We start from the raw sequence: 13,039 nt of genomic DNA on the forward strand, positions 1-13,039 counted from the left end.
TTCGTCGCAGTATCTATTTGCCGGCGGTAAACCAAGTTCCGAGAATTTGCTCGTCTTTCCGCGGAGCGATCGGTGGAAGGCGAGCAGGTATTATAATTTGCACGTCTTCGGTCGAATTTTGCGAGTTCCGTAAACATTTTACGGGCGACTCGTTCTTCGCATCTTTCTCCCGTCCGCAGAAATTTGGGAAACTGGTTTGAAAGGTCCTTCGAAGCTGTCGTTTCGTAGAACCTCCGGGAGATCGATAGCTTCTCCCGAAAATTCAATCGCGATAAATCTTCGGATCATTTTCGAAACGTCGGACGACAAAGGAGAAGAGAATCGAAAACGACAGCCACGAAATCTTCGGTCAGAGCTCGAGCTAGATTATTTAACTATCGCTACGTATCTATTATTCTTTTGCTAAGCGATACATTCTCGTATTATAGCGAAATTATCGATTGTCGCAACTGCGTTTGAATAGATGACGTTTCGATAAATATACACGATTACGTAATCGCTTGTCAAGAATATGTATCAGTGGAATGGATCAGACGCAACTGATTCGAAATGTTCTCGTCTCCGCGTAGTATCTCCCCTCTCGCTAGGGGAAAAGGCGCGACATTTGGAAGCAAGAGCTCTGCCGACCTCGACTCTAAGGTTAAGCTGGCTAAGAGCGGAAAGAGAATCTTAGAAACTCACCAACAACGAGTGGAGGCGATCCGCCGGTATTTCCTTTGACACATGGGGCTCCCTCGGTGATCGAAACGACGAGAAAAATCCTCAAGAAGAAAACGGGAGCCAGTCTTGACACGGAATCGTCGGTGATAAACAATCGGCTACACGGCAAGCGGCATATCCGGTCAGGTAGCAGACCGCAAACACCAGGTAGAAGGTTCGAGGCACCACGTGCTCGTTCGGATACACGTCCAAGAGGCTAGGATCGTTGAGTTGTCGGATGTTCAGGCCGAGGCAGCGTCCGATTTGCGTGCTTTTCAACTTTTCCACGACGTTCTCGTCTGATAACGGCAATTTCACGCTCTCTTCCAAGACACGTGCGCGTACGAGGCGGCGAACGAGGAGGCGACGAGGTGGAGAGGAACCGCGCAGCGACGATCGCAGGAATGAAAAGGACGACGGACGATGACAAGTGGCGGAAAAGGGAGAAAGAACTCGCAGGAAGAGGAGGAAGAAGAAGAAAAAAGAGGATAAGGTGAAAAAGAAGAGGAAGGAGAAGAAGAGAAACGCAACGCGAGTGAGTCACGAAAAGTCCAAGTCTGAATCGAACCGCCAGTTTCCAAGGATGCTCGGTTCGAACTGAGAGCACCAAGAGGTTCCTCGCGAGTCCCTGCCTCGGGTGTGGGTTTTCGGTTCGTCTTTCCCGTTTTTTCCCTCCGTCTCTGTCTTCCTCCGGCCTCGGTTTCTCTCTCTGTCTACGTGGGTTCTCGTAGCGTCGTCTTCTCTTTCTCCTTCTCTCGATTTCGTTCTCGCTTCTTCCTGTCGCGTTTATCCTTGTCCCACTTGCGTTCTCTCTCGTCAGGGCCGACGATGGTGCGGCGTTTGTGGGCCCCCAGGGCCCCTGGGAGGCGGTCGCCACTGCGGCCAGAGTGGGGAGACCCCTAACCTAACTTAACCCGGACCAAACAGCCCCCACCACCTCACACCCTCAACCCTTATCCCTTCCACCTAGTCGAGACGTGTCTCTTCTACCTCGATGCCTCTCTTTCTCATCTTCGTTCTCTCCTTTTCTCCCCTTGCTCTTCGAACCGCTGTAGATCCCAAGGAAAGAACCGAGCCGTTTCTACGTGTGTCGCGTGTACCGATCGCGATCGTGTCTCGGTTTGCCGATGCGCGATGCAGCTGCGACAGGAATACCTCGATCGTCTCTTTTTCTCGGTTCCTCTCTCTTACGGCTCGATGAATCATTTATCAGGCGAGACATTTTTCGTGACCTGGATGCGTCGCGGCAGGAACGTGGTAATTACGTGCAATTAATAGAAACGTGTGATTAAAATGCAGTGGTTGCGGAAACGAGCCGCTGCTTCTCAACCGACGAGACGATGCGTCTACTCACGGCGACGAATACGATGGAAGGGATCGATCAAGTTCGCCGAATCTATTTACATGAATTCCAGATTCGCTGTCGCGGACCTACCGCGGCGCGATCTCGGATCGATCGACGTCCATCCTCTCTCTAAACGTCGAAACTCGTGGTTGGCCGTACTCGAGGGGGCAGCCGGCGCTCGCGTCGCCTTTAATTCGGGCCAGTCGATCGGACCAAAAAACAAGTGGGCATTGTCGAGAGAAAGGAAGGAGGAGAAAAGAGAGAGAGAGAGGAGACGGCAGCGCTCGGTCGCGGCCTCGCGACCAAAGAGTTATTGCGGTTGCGTTCTTTTTCGAACGCGGTAGTAATATATTCGTACGGGAGCTCGTGTCGCGCGGCCAAGCCTCACGCACACGGAGCCGTTCCGTTCGTCTCCAGAAGAGGCGGCGGTTGGGAAAAAGAGAGAGAAGGAGAGGAAGGAGCAGCCGGGAATAAGAAAGCTCCGCAAGGGACTCCCACAGGGCAACCCACACGGTCGAAAGGAAAGGACACATCGGGTTCTCGCGTTCGAGCGCGGCCGTCTGGCCGTGTGCGTTCGTTCGGTTAGGTGGCGCTGCGTGGATCGCGCACGCGGTGCGTAACGGAATCGAGGGAAATTTTATTTCATCGCCGATCATCGTCCCAAGTCCGGACTTTGTATGCGCGAGCAACATCTTTGTCCGTGAGGTCTTCCCCTTTGCTCGAACTGTCCGGTGTGGCCGATTCGGTGGAACGAGAATCTCGACGAATAACGAAAATTGCCGAACGGATCGCGAGGTTGAACGAACCGCGATGTAGGAACTTGGAACGACTCCGTATAGAGTCGTAATTTCGTAATTCCAGAGACTTGGAGACGATTTAATTCCAAGATCTCCTAGACACGCAACCGGTCGACGATCCAGACTCGATACTTTGTTCGGACTTGAACGAGCGAGTATGCGTCGTGTAATGCGGGGAAATGCACCGCAGATGGAGAATCATCCTAATATACCCCGGGAAGACGTAGGCAGACCTGCCCCCTGCTTCGAATGCGTTTCGTTACTCGTGTGCGTGTGTCTCTGTGTGCATTGCTGCGAGCAGCGTGTACGCACACGGACACGCGCGTCCGTCCAACTCGTCTCTGTGCACGCACGAGTGCGTGCTTTCGTACCGCGTTACATTCGCCGTGCGAGATCCCGCGAGTCTCCCAAGATTCAACGTAGCCTGAAAGATTTGCTGGCCGAGTTTAAATTTAAATCGACTTTAATTTGCTGCGCAGAAAATCGCGCTCGTCCGCCACTGCCATTCGTCGAGTCTCGTTGACCGCTCTCCCTCGAATCCACATCTGGATCCAGATCGATGAGATCGACACGACGATATTCGTTGAACGGTTTCCCCCCTTTTTCTGGATCGTCAGAAAGATCCACTATCGTTTCTCGTGCGTTTCTCTTTCGTTTCTCTTTCGTTTCCGAAGAAAGCGCGCGCCAGTCGACGATTATCGTCCGATCGACCACGCGAGATTTCGTTGGCGATCAACGCGATTGACAACGTACCGTTATTCAGCGACGTTCCATCCAGTTTATTTGATTATTTTAATCGCGAGGCTGGACGCGCTTCGAATCGAACCGGGCATCTCGATTCACCTTCTCGTCTCGGTCAGGTTTGCCTCCCTTTTTATACGGGCGTGCATTTGTCATTCGTGAAGCAACGACGATCGCGGCTCGGAGATTTATTCCAGCTCCAGGCTGCTTTCACGGCGCGCCGCATCCTCGCTGACAGAACCAAAATTTATTTCTCAACGTCTCGCGACGCTCGCTCGTCGAAATGTCCTGTAAATTACCTAGCAGCCATTGACTACCTTCGACCACGCCAATAACCGTACTTTTTCTCCAATTTTATCGAAAATGCTCTCGTACAAAGAGTCGAACATATACATGTATTCGATGAAATCACATTTTCTAGCTCTTAGAACGAAGACTTCCGATGATACCAGTCGGTTGCTAAAATTTCGAAAGACCTACCGCAGTAAATCGGGTTAATTACACGAGCAGTGGTGTGCCGCGATCGGTGAATGAGCGGACACGAGCATGGTGGTCCCAATTAGGTCAGTCGGGACGCCAAAAAAGGACTCGCGTTACCGTCCTTTGGGACTATGACCAGCCGATCGACGATCGCTCGACGTTGTTGCACCGCCAAATTTTCCTGACCCGAGCATTTCTTCGTCCGTTGGAAAGAGACTGGAAAATTTTTTACAGACGGTCGTCTTCCATATGGAGCTTGTACATGCGTACACGTTTCACTGTACGGTACTCGATAAGTTTGAGGAAGAAATTTAGAAGACTGTAGCGACGCGAAGATTATTTATCTTGACACCGTTGGGGACGCAAAGTAGAAGTATAGCAGAGCTTGCGCGGAGTAAACCGTGATATTGCGTGGGACAGGACCAGCCACGGAGGCTGCGCGCTCTGCTGGGGGCGGCTTCTTGCTTCTTCACTTTTTTCTCCTCGCGTTCCCTTTTTATTTCTCGCTCTCTCCCGTTCCATCTTGTCCCACTCGCGTTTCTTTTTTCCCTCCGACCACTTTGCTCCGAATGGAGCAACGAAAGCACGCTGTACTCTTGAAACGCCCACAAAATGATTGATTTAAGGAGCCAGGACGCGTCTGCCTCGCTTTCGACGATATACTCCGCAATGTCTGGGATAACCACGAACTTCTTCAAAGTTATTTCATTTCTACTTTAACATCTGTTTAAACTTTTCCTCTTCTTCCACTCGGTTGTGCTACCTTGATAGATATTTATCGGCAAGACTATCGTCTACGATTTTATTTCTCCGATCGCACGCCTCGATTACCTCTAAGAGTAAAATATAAAAACGATACGTAACGATAAAATATAAAATAATGACAAATTTCGCTCTAACCTGTTTTAAAAATTTGCAGCCTCTCTCCGTTGGCAAATGTAGTGGCGTTACTTGAAACCTATCGGAGCTCGGTGTTACGATCTGAAGATACGAGATGAGAAATTAAAAAAGGAACTCGATCCGAGCAAAGCGTAGCCAGACGTGGGACAGGACGATCCGCGGAGGCTGCATGCTCTGCTGGGGGCGGCTTGCTTGTCTCCTTCCTCTCGAGATCCTTTCTCCGCCGTTTCTCTTCAACAGCTTCTCCCCTCCTTGTTCCTCCGAACTAGACGATCGAGCGACGGTTGCCGCTCGAAAGCGGCTCGTGATCCTCCACGTTCACTCTTCGACCCAGGACACGCGCGGTACCTCTAGGAAACGGGTCTGCACGTTCATGTTCGAGAGGAGGGAGCAACAGGTGGACGAGCATGTATGCCGACCGAAAAATAGGGGCAAGTCATGAAACTTACGTCTTCGTTATCGATGTCATCGTGGACCACGTCATTACCTTTTTTAGTAGCCAACTTCGTCGTTTCCGTTGTTCCCATTCGTTCTTACTTATCGACTGATACGTCGTTGTTCTATTGCCATTTCGTTTGGATCGTTGGTCTTACGAACAAAGGAAGCGCGTTAACGTTGTCTCGCCAACGAAGAACGTTAGAAGGAAGGAGAAAGGCATAGCGAATCTCTCGCCTTGATTTTTTGACAGAGCTCGTGACTTTGATACCCCTATAACTTTTTTATATCGCGGTCAGCAACAATTTCGTCCCGTTACGCCGTTTTCTCAACTTGTTGCTAGCTTTTTATCGGCGACGTTCGTGTCTAGAATTCTTGCGATAAAGTTGGAACGGAGTATGCGCGGTGATAGTTGTATACTATAGATACAAAGAGCGGCCGGTTTATCTCAATTACCGCTACTCCCGCAACCGCGTCGAGCAGTTGGTCGTTTAATTCGCAGTTTGCCCGATATCGGTCAAATAAATAACGATAGTAGAACGGCCGTTTATCATGCGCATCCATAATGTACAGCCGTTCTTCTTCTTCTACTTCCATCTCTCTTCGCGAAGTTCACGTCGCGATACCATCGTCGAGTGTTTTCGCCACGTTGCCTCCTGTTACCAGCCAGTAATTTAATTTGCCCGCCCCGAGCTTCTCAAATTGTCTCATCGATAAGAACATCGATCGATTAAAAATTTATGTCCGACGTAATAAACGTCGCTTCTTCGACGATAAATTAAATTCTCGTAAATGAAAATAGACGGAGACGGAATAAAGGCGGTTACTACGCGTCACCTTTCCCTTACCGTTATTCCGTCCCTTTTTTTCACGAAGATTCCCTGTGTCTCGCGTGGGTGCACGCGGACATCACGATACCGAACCCATCGTATCCTTTTCGAGCTCCTATTCGACGAGACTGACCCTGAATAGGGATCCCAAGGGCGCCTACGTAACCCTGCCCGCCATTGTGCACACGCCAACCAGTTTCCATCTCGGATCTCCTTTTCACGCTCTTTCCGCCGAGTTGCCGCGGAAACATACGCTCACGCCAGTGTCCTGGTCTTACTACGTATCTGTGTCCTTAGATTTTATTAGTACATGTACGCTAGAACTTTGCTTATACGGACTATGGAATAAGAGTCCGCTCATTCTCCTCTCCACCTGGTTACATACTTTTCGATCCGATCGGACGCTAATTAAAATTTCGTTCAAATACGATGGACATCGTATGCTGATGTCAGTAACTTGGAAAGAAATATCGACTTTGTCGAACAAAGTCGAATATTCGAATTGCAAAGGTACGTTTTCAGCAAACTTCCTTTCGCTATCTTTTGCTCACTGACGTAATGGCGATCCTCGAACTGGACGCATAACCAGTTTATTGGAATGATACAAAAGTATCGCGAGACGAGTTTCGGGTCCAGGGTCAAGGAAGCGCGATGATGTAACAAGTTCCACCGCCTGCCTGCCTTTTTTTTTCCCTTTTCCGGCCGATTTCTCTTGCGCGGGCGCCGTTTCATTAATAATTCGATTGTGTATCTTATCTGACATCTACCGCGACCAATAATTACGCGGCGAACGCGTATATCCGAATTTGTTCGTCGTTACCATCTGCCACGAACGATTGACTAGATACAACGGAGATAACCAGCCCACCTGACCCGTCCATTCGTGGTCGACTTTCATCCATGGAAATTTTCCCAATTGCTTCCAGCTACGACTTTCTTTGCACGCGTACGTCCGATTTCCGTAAGAAGCCTTTCTAACGCTTTGACGAACAGCCACGCCAAAGCGTCGTATATAATTATCATTATCGAATCGTTTAACCCTTCGTGAGTAGGTATCGTCGTGCGACTGACCGAGTCTCTCAGACGTGTTATGATATAATGGCGTTTATCTGATACTTTCTCGGAATAAACTGACTTGTTTTCGTCTCGTAGGTCTCATCTATCGTTAGGATTAACTTTCATAAATATTAGATAGCGGTCTTCCCCATAGCATATTTCTGTCTCAGTCTCTCCACCCTACTAGAGTCCGATGATCTTAATAAGAGTGATAATAATATCGTAAAATAATAAGAAAACAATAGCAAGTAATATAATTGCGCAAGTGATATAACGGGAAATGGTACAATTGTCCAAGAAATTGCTGGAGCGTTGCTATCTTTTCGCGGACAGTTATGTCTACGAATTCCAAACTGCTAGATAATTTGATCTGTCTGTTTCGTGGATCGATACTCGCGGTATCTACGTATTTCTCTCTCAGTCTCTTATAACGTAACGTACCGTTGACGGTGCAATTAGATACGACCGTCTATTAGATAGAAGAAGCAGAAGTAAGCGTAATTGTACGTCAAAACAATACCGGTAGAAGATCGGTGTACACGTGTAAATGCGATCTTGCTGGTCGCCTATCGTCAAAGGCCGGCCCAAGGATCCGAGTCCTTTACCAGTCACGCTGAAAACAGGAGCCCTCATAGATGCCATCGCGTAACCTTCTAACGCCACTTTCCTCTCTCGTCCTCTTCATCTCCGTCCTTCTTTCATCCTTCTCGTTTCTTTCCTCCGTCCTCTTACTCGGTTATCTTGTTGTCTCGCGATCCCTTTTCACCCTCCACAATCCCTACCTATCGCATTATTTCGTTCCACCAGTTCATCCAGACCTTCCATCAACCGCAGAATAGCCGGGGACAACGTCAGCCGTGGCCACGGAGGTTCTTCGTCGGGCAGAAACATATTGGCGCCAGGTAGTTAAAGATCTGATCTCGGATCTTGCGTCCACGGGTCATTTTTTCCAGTCTTGCTAAAAATACAGAGTCGGTCGGCTTCTCTTCACGCCGGAATTTAGGTTAAGTTCGGACCCACGATGTGGAAAATCGATCTTTCGAAGATAGGAATTGGTTGGTGCCTGTTAATGGTGACAAATTACGGTGTCACGACCGTTCACGTGGCCACGTCAGAAATCATGAACTGCACAACGAAGATTAATTGCATAACAGTAGCTCGATTGCGTAAACTAGCTACTCGAGGCGCCCGACGATTTCACCGATCGCGAACACACGCGACGACGGATCGCTCTCTCGACTTAACCTTTCGCAGGAATTTCACCGAAGTTATCGTATATTGATAGTTTTCACCCCGAACTCTCGACTTTTTCCCTGCGGCCGTGATGTTACGAGAAAGTGCAAAGAAACGCGCTACGCTCGTCGGAGCCATCCGGTGGAATTCTCGTCTTCCGGCTGGCTGAATCGAATTGAGACCAGCCGAAATCTTTCGAATTTCTCATTCGTTCGACTAATAACGAAAATGGCGAAGATACCGAAAGATACGTGAAAACGATATACGCCAAGACGGAGGTTAGCCAGTTGCAACTAAAATATGTTCGTTCGTAACGGTTGTACCGTCAAGTTCCATGGAAAAGTTGAAAAGGTGTGGAGGAAGAGAGTTGGACTGGCCGTTGGGAAGGAAGTGCGGGCGCAAGGTGGCCGAGGAATCTGTGAAACTTAACGGTCGAACACGCCACGGAACAAGTGCACGACGCACTTGTGGGAAGAAGGCCAGTGGTGTTCCCTGGACGCAAGTTGTGCCGCAGAGGGTGCACGAAGGTGGTGGGTTCTCCTTCGTGGTCGTCGAATTAATAGGCCATCTGCTTCTTGCTGGCTCCTTCGAGGAAGTCAATGTTTAGGAAGTCCATGGGAAGCGGCGACAACGGAAAGCCCCATAAACGGTCGAGGACATGGGAACGAGCGTTCGCAAGGAAGTTACACGGTCTTACGCACGATGTTCGTCGTCCCTCTCGTCTTCCGCTAAATAGAGAAGAAGAGGAGAAGGAGCGCCAAGATGCGAGCTACTCTTGCTCGGTACTAAGTGACCGCAAGGAAACGACGATCACCGATCGCGGATACTTCCAAGAGGTTACTTTTCCGGTCCTTTGACTTCTACCGTGAAGCTGATACGACTAAACTTCCGCAACGAATCCTTTGCTCACCGTGGTTAAACGGCTGCGAATATCTTCTGGTAAGCGCAATTCCTAATTAGTAGTAGTAATTCCTAAGTAAACGCGAAGCAAGCTTCCATCTTTTATCATTCACGCTACATTTAATCGCAAACTTGTATAGAAATAAACTAAGATTAACATATAATGATACAAATATCGTCTATATCAGAATTGATCATGATCGATAGAATGAACGGATTTTTCTGTCGTTATCCAGAAACAAATTGACAAACGAAAGAGAAGAATATCTGGTCGAAGGTGAAGGTTGAATATCGCGTCGAAGAATGTCAATCGTGTAAAGAGGAAAGTAGCGACATGGTGAAATACGTACCTACCACGTAATTCCGTTAAAAAAGCACGTAGTTGGTGCTCGACGCGCGGAATTACGTAACGGATAAGTTTCGAACGATGGTTCAGCCTGAAAACCGCAATCAGGGGAAAAAGGTTTCGAGAAGCAGCAGGCATCGGTGTACCCTCGACGACGTGGCTTCGTCCTTCGCATCGTCTACGGAAGACTCGGCATGGGAAAGAATGTCGTTGATCGAGTACGTGCACGCGCATCGAGAGCCTTTTCGCGCCGCGGAACCGGTCATAAATTCATCAGCGATTCGCTCGAAACGCGTGTTTCTCCATGCGCGGCGCTAACGGGATCCACGCTGCAAGAATCGAACACTATTTTTAGATAGCGATCGGTAATTCGTATCTGTCGATTTCTCGATGAGATTTTTTACCGCCGGCGATTTGAAAACGTAGCCTATGACCGGTTCCGTTGCCAATAATCGACGCGTGGATAGGTAACAGGCATGGCGAGTAGATTAAAACGCGATACAGTGCTACTTGATTCGTTCGAACGAAATTTTACTCGAAATTTCTGATTAAATTAACTCCTATCTTGCGAATGTATTTATCCGAACGTGGTCGTTTGTTTTATCGTGACTGCATAATCGAGAAGAGCACGAATGACGGAAACGGCGAACTATTACGCAAACTACTCGTCTCCCGATTCGAACGAACGAAATTCTACTAGGATATATTTTAAACGAACGACGAATTTCTGGCGGCTTGACATTACGAATAGACGAGTCGAGGACGGCAGACAGGATACGTCGGAGGTTGATTCGATCGGTCTGGGCGTTGAGAAACTTCGTTGCCACGAGAACAAGATTAATAAATCGAAAGGAGCCGGGTAGCGCGCGCGCTTGGTAACAATAACGAAACACCTTTTATGCACGCGTGGATTCTACCTCTTCCTCCTCCACAGCCAGCGGCGCATCTACCGCAACTACCATCTCGGTTGTCTCGCTCGTTCTACGAGCGCGAGCTTCTTCGCATTCACCTGCTGCTATTCGAAGATCAGCTGCCCTAACCGCCACCTTGGCAGCACCTTGCCCCTTCGCTATCCTCCTTCACCTCCGCCGCCGGTACCCTCGGCCTGTTGCATCGCTTCTTCTCGTCCTTCTTTTTCCACTTCTTCAACCCGTTCTTCAACCCTCTGCTCGCGACAGCTCGTTTCTTTTTCCATCGCCTCTGCCTCTCTCCCTGCCTCGGTCTCCTTCCGCGCTTCTGTTTCTTCTTCTTCTTCTTCTTCTCCTTCTACTTCTCTTCTTCTCTTCTTCTCCTCTTCTCCTCTTCTCCTCTTCTCCTCTTCCTCCTTCTTCTTTCTTCGCGACTGTCTTCTCGAATCGACCGCATGCCCCCGCACACACGGCTCGGATTTTTTCGAAAAAAAACACAGCTGCGCTGCTCTTTTATGGGGGTCCGTTGGCTATGCAAGACGCATCGAACGCGAACAGCGTGCACCTTGCACGCTTGTGACACGCGTGTTTCGCCTTTTCCGAGCTCTCTACCGACGCCACACCAGCCTCCGTTCCTTTCGGCATCGACCCTGTCTGTAATTAACCGACACGCGCGGCCCGCGATCGGTGCTTCATTCCTCGTTAAATACGCAATTACTCGTGGGGATATTGCGTCTCGGAGACGGCGTTCATCTCGGAGATAGCGACCGCTAGACGATCGACGTCCCTCGCATCGTTCCACCGTGCCAGACTTTTAGCGGCCCCGACGCAGAATCCTGCGCGCATCTCTGGGCGATACTCGGGAAAGGCGGAGAAAGAGAGTTTGACACTTTTTTCGCCGGTCGATCGTTGCGCAACGCGGCGGCCGGCGAGTTATAAAATTGTATGCTTTAGGCACCTCGGTAACATTGCGAGAAAAACGAATGGCACCTGTGAGGTTCTTTGTCAGAATTTCTTCATCGGCAGGGCAGCAGGTGAGCCAGAGTCGGACAATGAGCCGCGTCGCACGATTCGCGTGCAACCGACATTTTTCACGAGTGCACATGCCCAGTGTGTTCGTCGGGGCGACGAATTCGCTGCTGGCGAAAGAAAAGCTTAGTAATTTGACGGACGCGAGCAGCACGCGCCTGCTTCTCGACAACCCGTAACGTCACTGTCTTTTTGCGGACCGGTCGATGCCCATTTGCGTCGGTGGCGCGACCGGAATAAGGGAGATTCGATCCGAGCTTTCCTTACGGAGATCGCCAGGCATCGTTCCGCTGAAATATCGATGACTTTTTCCGCTTCTTTTTCATTCTTTTCCATTGCTTTGCAACTTCATTAATCCTTTCAGCGGTATGGTCGTACGTATATGGTTGGATACGTACAAATGAAATCCTTTATGGTACTCTGCTAGCACACTCCATCGACGCAAACGTGACATTTATTTATTAGTATTTAACAGAGATGTCCGATCCTTGTTTCGAAGAGTACGAACTTTGAACGACACCTTTAGCAAAAATGTAACTTCTTGCCCGATATAACTTTTTGCATTCTAATTCTGTTCCTATATTTTAGTATTATACGTAACTGCAAAAATGCGCAAGTTTTATTTTTATCGACGCACGAAAGCCTATTCTCCGGACGCGTACATCTCCAAAAATTGCGAAAAGCACCGTTTAAACGATATTTAACGGACAAAGTTCGTGACATTTCGTTACAAACGATTACTCGTCGGCAAATCTCACGAGGATGCAACGTAATCCGCCTGACCTTCGCAGGTTACGCGCAAAAACTATCAGAGGGTTATCCTCTTTCACCCTGAACTTTCCCATACGATTTTTACACGTTCAGGGAAGCTAATCCTCCGGTAGGGAAGCTCGAGGAGCGATGCACTTTTCGGTCGTGAGACTGTTTCGATCGATCGAGAGAGAGAGAGAGAGAGAGAGAACGAGAGTGGCTGGCTAGCGGATTCTTGATCGTTCGAGTGGACGAGCCAGTGAAGCGGAATGGATTCCGAGATGGCGTCAGGGTCTTAATGAAATTCAAAACACGACCCTGCGAAGCGTATCAATTACGCGTCCACCCCCAGCGTCTCTGGTCTCGCCGTTCTACTCTCTCGAAAAACGGTTGGCGCCCCTCGACTTTCCCACGCGTCGTCGACACTCCGACTTTCGTCGTAGCCAACTCCTTCGGGACCTTGTTCCACTCGAGCCCTCCTTTCGTTTGCCGCGCTAACGAGTCTCTTCCGTTATTAGTCCTACCTTCTATACGGCATAACACTCGATACGTTGCATTAAGAACGTTTACTTGTCCGAAAGTTGCAAGGA

Source organism: Bombus affinis, chromosome 5 (genome assembly GCF_024516045.1).
Source record: "Bombus affinis isolate iyBomAffi1 chromosome 5, iyBomAffi1.2, whole genome shotgun sequence".
NCBI lineage: Eukaryota > Metazoa > Arthropoda > Insecta > Hymenoptera > Apidae > Bombus > Bombus affinis.